Source organism: Chiloscyllium plagiosum, chromosome 13 (genome assembly GCF_004010195.1).
Source record: "Chiloscyllium plagiosum isolate BGI_BamShark_2017 chromosome 13, ASM401019v2, whole genome shotgun sequence".
In the NCBI taxonomy this organism is placed as follows: Eukaryota; Metazoa; Chordata; class Chondrichthyes; order Orectolobiformes; family Hemiscylliidae; genus Chiloscyllium; species Chiloscyllium plagiosum.
The window spans coordinates 79,638,790-79,645,589 of NC_057722.1; the positions used below are offsets into that span (position 1 = coordinate 79,638,790).

At 45.5% G+C, this 6,800-nt stretch overlaps 1 protein-coding gene across 10 annotated transcripts in view; it reads left to right on the forward strand.

The window, feature by feature from the left end:
- Positions 1-3,230: 3,230 nt before the first annotated feature.
- Positions 3,231-6,800, forward strand: part of zbtb38 (zinc finger and BTB domain containing 38) — a 140,693-nt gene continuing 137,123 nt past the window's right edge. For 9 of the 10 annotated variants that reach the window (XR_006313479.1, XR_006313481.1, XR_006313476.1 and 6 more), the window contains exon 1: positions 3,231-3,303. The gene's annotated coding sequence lies outside the window, so the exon portion shown is untranslated. The remainder of the gene's footprint in view (positions 3,304-6,800) is intronic. The other variant, XM_043702819.1, reaches the window with a different exon arrangement.

Genomic DNA, 6,800 nt, shown 5'->3' on the forward strand with positions numbered 1-6,800 from the left:
GCTCCCTTATTGTGTCACAGGCCCTTGCTGATGTCCAGCTCCAACTACTGGCACTTTGCAATAATTTGGCCCCCACTTGGTTAACCAATCAACATTTGGCTAATTGGACGAACACTTAAGAGGACTGAATTTCTCATGCTCACTGGCCAGTCTTTCAAGTCAAAAGGAGATCATCGCCTTCCTTTAGCACATTCCATACAACATGCAAGAAACCTACAGCCTCCTGAACATCCATGATACTTAATAGTGAAATTTGGGAGTTCTCGGTCACTCATACTTTAACAGATTACAATGCGAGGCGCGCTTTTCTGGGTGTTTAGTTTAATTAACAAAAATCTGCAGGAAATCTGCATGAGCCACAAAGTTGACACTCATTGGCAGCTCTCTCCTCCAACAGGACCCTTAACCCTGAAGTTTCTCAAAACCTGAAACCCAGTTACATGAACATTTGACCAGTCCAACACCCTCCTTTGACTTGCTCAGGTATCAGAGACTGTGATCATACCTTGAAGTTAACAGTAATACAGCCTTATTGGAATAAAAGTGAGTTCAGATTTACCTTCAATGTGGTTTACAGTTTAACCTTCAAGAATTACCTAGCAACCATGTGTAAAAATTATATCACTTGAAGAAACAGTATAGTTAACTGAAGTGCTTTTCGATTAACTGGAATCACTTCACCATATCTCAGGGTAGATAATTTCCCAAGCAAACTATTCTTATAGCACAGAGCAAGTGGGACTTAAACCCAGGCCTCCTGTCTCAGACTCAGGGACACTGCCACTGTGCCACAAGACCCCTCAAGGTAAAGGTATAGCTATTAGAGCTTAGCAATATTAATTCACCTCTTAACTAGTACAAGGGCATCTCGCTAACTGTTCAGTCTTCAATTCAAAGGCTAAAGGGTAAATCTAACACAAATAATTGATGGATGCCCCAGATAAATACTTTACTGTGTTAATGGGCTGGATTTTATGGTTGCAAATCAGACATTCAGCCCACCCATGTATGTGTAAAGTGAGACATGATTGTAGTATATCAGCAATATCTCATCAGGACAGTCTCAGATATTATGAAAGGTGAGTGGGCATAGGAAATGGAAACTGCTGAACTTGTTAAGAAGCCACAAGTGCAACTTCACATTTCCTGCTGCACTTATCAGGAGCTAAGATTTTATAGAAATCATAGAATCCCTACATGTACGGACAGGCTATTCAGCCCAACATTTCCACACCGACCTTCTGAAGTGTAACTCACCCAGACTCCGACATTTACCCCTGATTAATGCACCTCACCTATATATCCTGAACACTACAGGGCAATTTAGCATGACCAATTCGCCCTAACCTGCACATCTTTGGGCTGTGGGTGGAAACGGAGCACCCAGAGAAAACCCACACACACATGGAGAGAAAATGCAAACTCCACACAAGCAGTTGCCTGAGGCTGCAGTGCTAACCACTGAGCCACTATGCACCCAAGCAGGAAGACAGTATGGATTATGTATGGTTAAAATAAAATCCAGCCACAGGACCACAGCAACATGGATGCTGCTTGACCCATTGTGACTTCCAGTATTTGTTGTTTTCAGTGCAGGTTCCAGCCTCTGCACTAATTGGTTCCAACATTAAGAGAAGATCCAGCTGGTAAAAGTGGCAGTGCCTGCAGCAATTTAAATTTAATTTGTCAGCTGCTTTGAGCCTGACATGAGGAAAACAGGAAGATTAAAGTGCAGGGAAGCGTTAGTTTTGAATCTGTAACCACTTTCTTTTCATGGTATCATTGCTTTTCTGGCATCTAGCCCAGGCTCCTGATTGAGAACAGAATCACAGAACTGTTATGGCACAGATGGAGGCCATTTGGCCCATTGTGCCTGCACCAGCTCTACTACCCAGCACCAATCCCCTGCTTTTTGCTCATTACCCTGCACACCATTTCTATCCAAATAACCATCCAATATCCTCTTGAATGCCTCCATTGAACCTGCCTCCACCACATTTCCAGGCTGTGCATTCCAGACCCTAATTACTCACTGGGTTGAAATATTTTTCTCACATCACCTTTGCTTCACTTGCACATCACTTTAAATCTATGTTCTCTCGTTCTTCTTTCTTTTATGAGCAGCAACAGCTCCTCCCTAAGTACTCTGTGTAGCCTGCTCTTGATTTTGAAACTTGATTAAATCTCCTCCCACTCTTCTTCAGTCCAGTTCAATCCATCCTCATCATTCTTCTTTCTTTTATGAGCAGCAACAGCTCTTCCCTAAGTACTCTGTGTAGCCTGCTCTTGATTTTGAAACTTGATTAAATCTCCTCCCACTCTTCTTCAGTCCAGTTCAATCCATCCTCATCGCTAAGATTTCTCATCCCTGGTAAAATTCTAGTTTCCCTCCACTCACCATCCTGACTTGGAAATATAACTCAGTTCCTTCACAGTCACTGAGTCAAAATTCTGGAATTCTTTCTCTATCAGCTTTGTGGGTCTACCTATAGCACGTGCACTGCAGCAGTTCAAGAGGGCAACTCACTCCCAACCTTCTTAAGGACAATTAGAGATGGATAATAAATGCTCGCACAGCCAGCAATGCCTGTATGCAGTGAGTGAATTGAAATAAAATACCTTCCTCTCCCAGGGTAGGACAGAAAAAGTTAGGTCAGGTAGTGGGCTGTCCAAGATTCGACTGGTCACTCCTATGTGGAGACCATCACGTCTCTGACCACCCAGAGAAGCTGAGTGACCGTATCCAAGACCTTGGATTGGTATTGGAGACTACTCTTGAAATGCAGTGTTGCGATCCCCTGAGTGAAAACTATCTCTCTTGATTTGACTGAGTTAGAGGACAGAATCTAACCACGTTTCAAAATATTCTTCACCTGGAGGCAAGCAAGTGTCCTGCCCTGGTGGTCTGAAAGTTTTGCCAATCGAGCTGTCTCTCAGGAGGTGGCCCCTTATTTGGCTGCTAATTGTGGGCTTGAGCTCATCACAGAGCATGCCAGTGTAACAATACCCTGAGTCACAGGAATCAATCCATTTCAATTTGCAGACAAGCTGCTACATTGTCTTTCATAATCTTGTAATACTGATTAATTTGTGCAATCATTTCATGCAAAGCAGTCACATGCTGCAGTGTTGTGAGAACATTTCTTGATGTCATAGGGATTGGTGTCTTGGTGCTGGCTTGCCCCCTGTTGCTGGTGGAAAGTAATTGCAAGGTTGTCCTCTTCAACTTCCTGAAATGTGACTGAGCAAAAGGAAATTTTCAACTCTCCACTAAATGAAGATTTTCAGATGGGGGAGTTATTGGTAAATCATTTTTGAACCTTCTATGTCTGAAAAGTCACATATTATTGTGCAGGAGATTTGCTAGAGCTGCTCGGGAGGATTTAAACTAGTAAGGTTGGGAGGTGGGAGATAAGGTTGGGAGGTGGGAGGGTGGGACCAGGAAGATACTGAGGAAAGAGAGGGAGGGTGGGACCCAGGAAGATACTGAGGAAAGATATCAATCTGAGACAGGTACAGTTGAGAAAAGAAGCCGGTCAAGCAATCAGGGCTGGCAGGAACAAAGCAGAGAACAAGGTAGGCCTGATAAATTAAACTGCATTTTGCCAGAGCAGCAAGAAGAGAAAAAGGAGTGAAAGTGAGGGCTGCTGGGAAGGGTGAGTTTTCCCGCATAAAAAGGGACTTACCTCGGGAGTCGGGCCTCTTTAGTTAGTTCATATAAAGCTAAGCTTCCAATGACAGGGGACCTCAGACCCATGGCATGTGACTCTTGCTTGATGTGGGAGCTCAGGGACGTGTCTGACGTTCCTGACGTTCCTGACACTTGCAGGAAGTGTGTCCAGCTGCAGCTGTTGTTTGACCGCATGACGGCTCTGGAGCTGCGGGTGGACTCACACTCTTACACTTGCAGGAAGTGTGTCCAGCTGCAGCTGTTGTTTGACCACATGACGGCTCTGGAGCTGCGGGTGGACTCACTGTGGAGCATCCGCAATGCTGAGGAGGTGGTAGGGGATAGCACGTTTAGTGAACTGGTCACACCGCAGGTTAGGATTGCTGAGGGAGACAGTGAATGGGTGACCAAAAGGCAGAGAAAGAGTAGGAAGGCAGTGCAGGTGTCCCCTGCGGTCATCTCCCTCCAAAACAGGTATACCGTTTTGGATACTGTTGGGGGAGATGGCTCACCAGGGGATGGCAGCAATTGCCAGGATCATGGCACTGCTGTTCAGAAGGGCAGGAAAAGGACTCGTACGGCCATAGTCATAGGGGATTCTATTGTGCGGGCAGTAGATAGGCGGTTCTGTGGCCGAAAATGAGACTCCAAGATGGTATGTTGCCTCCCAAGGGCTCGGGTCAGGGATGTCACCGATCAGCTGCAGAGCATTCTGAAAGGGGAGGGTGAACAGCCAGTTGTCTTGGTGCATATAGGCACCAACGATAGAAGTAGAAAGCGATATGAGGTCCTGAAAGAAGAATTCAGGGAGCTAGGAGAGAAGTTAAAGAGGAGGTCCTCAAAGGTAGTGATCTCAGGATTACTACCAGTGCCACGTGCTAGCCAGCGTAGAAATGAAAAAATAGACAGGATGAACACGTGGCTTGAGAGATGGTGTAGGAGGGAGGGGTTCAGATTTGTGGGACATTGGGACCAGCTCTGGGGAAGGTGGGACTATTACAAAATGGACGGTCTACACCTGAACCAGACCAGAACCAATGTCCTTGGGGGAGTTTTTGCTACTGCTGTGGGGAGGTTTTAAACTAATGTGGCAGGGGCTGGGAACCAGAAGGGAAAACAAGTAGGCAGTGAGATGGAGACTGGAGACTGAAAGAATCGTGGAGATAGCATTAATAAAGGGAAGAGATAGCAGGGAGCAGATGAGCGCAAAAGAACTGGTGGCCTGAAGTGCATCTGCTTTAATGCAAGGAGTATCGTGTGTAAGGCAGATGAACTTAGGGCTTGGATTGGTGCCTGGGAGTGTGACGTTATTGCAAATCACAGAGACTTGGTTGAAGGAAGGGCATGATGATTGGCAACTGAATATTCCAGGATATAGACGTTTCAGACAGGACAGGGAGAGAAGTAAAAGAGGGGTGGAGTTGCATTGCTGGTCAGGGACGATATCACAGCTCTGCCAAAGGACGACACTATGGCAGTCTTGAGTAGTGAGGCATTATGGGTGGAGCTGAGAAATAAGAAGGGTGCAGTTACATTGTTGGGACTGTAATACAGGCCTCACAACAGTGAGTATGAGGTAGAAGAATAAATAGATAAACAGATTATAGAAACATGGAGAGGCAACAAGGTGGTGGTGATGAGAGATTTTAATTTTCCCAACATTGACTGGGATACACTTAGCGTCAGAGTCTGGATGGGGTAGAATTTGTAAGAAGCGTCCAGGAGAGTTTTCTAGAGCAGTATGTCAATAGCCCAACGAGGGAAGGGGCCGTATTGGACCTGGTACTGGGGAATGAGCCAGGCCAGGCGGTAGAAGTTGCAGGGGGGGATTTCTTTGGGAACAGTGATCACAATTCTGTAGGTTAAGAATACTCGTAGACAAAGATGAGAGTGGTCCTAAGGGAAGAGTACTAAACTGGGCCAAGGCCAGTTATATCAAAATTAGGCAGGAGCTGGGAAATGTGGATTGCACACAGCTATTTGAAGGGGAGTCCACATTTGAGATGTGGGAAGCTTTCAATGATAGGTTAAAAATAGTGCAGGATAGGCATGTCCCGTTGAAGGCAAAGGATAGGAAAGGCAAGATTCGTGAACCGTGGATGACAGGGGAAATTGTACGACTGGCCAAGAGGAAAAGAAAAGCATACAGAAGGTTCAGGCAGCTAAGAACAGAACGGGCCCTGGAGGAATATCGGAAGAGCAGGACAAGTCTTAAACAAGGAATCAAGTGGGCTAAAAGGAGTCATGAAATAGCTTAAGTGAGCAGAATTAAGGAGAACCCAAAGCCTTTTATTCTTATCTAAGAAGCAAGCGGGTAACTAGAGAAAGGATTGGTCCACGAAAAGATGACAAAGGAAGGCTGTGTCGAACCTGAGAGAATGGGTGAGATTCTAAATGAATACTTTGCATCAGTGTTCACTGAGGAGAGGGACATGATGAATGTTGAGATTAGAGATAGAAGTTTGATTAGTCTGGATCACATTGGCATAAGTAGGGAAGATGTGTTGGGTAAGCTAGAGGTTTTTCAGGTGGGCAAATCCCCAGGACCGGATGGGATCTATCCCAGGTTGCTGAGAGAGGTGAGAGAGGAAATAGCTGGGGCTCTGATAGGTATCTTTGAGGCATCCTTAAATGCAGGTGAGGAGGACTGGAAGGTTGCTCATATTGTCCCCCTGTACAAGAAGGGTAGTAGGGATATTCCGGGTAACTACAGACCAGTAAGCCTGGCGTCAGTGGTGGGGAAGTTGCTGGAGAAGGTACTTAGAGATAGGGTCTATTTATATTTAGAAAAGAATGAGCTTATCAGTGATAGGCAACATGGTTTTGTGCGGGGGAGATCGTGTCTTACCAACTTAACAGAATGCTTCGAGGAAATGTCCAAGTTGTTAGATGAAGGAAGAGCTGTTGATGTCATATATATGGACTTTAGTAAGGCGTTTGATAAGGTTCCCCATTGTAGACTAATGGAGAAAGTGAAGGGTGTGCAGGGTGTTCTAGCGAGGTGGATAAAGAACTGGTTGAGCAACAGGAGACAGAGAGTAGTAGTTGAAGGGAGTTTCTCGAAATGGACAAAGGTGACCAGTGGTGTTCCACAGGGATCAGTGCTGGGGCCACTGTTGTTTGTGATATA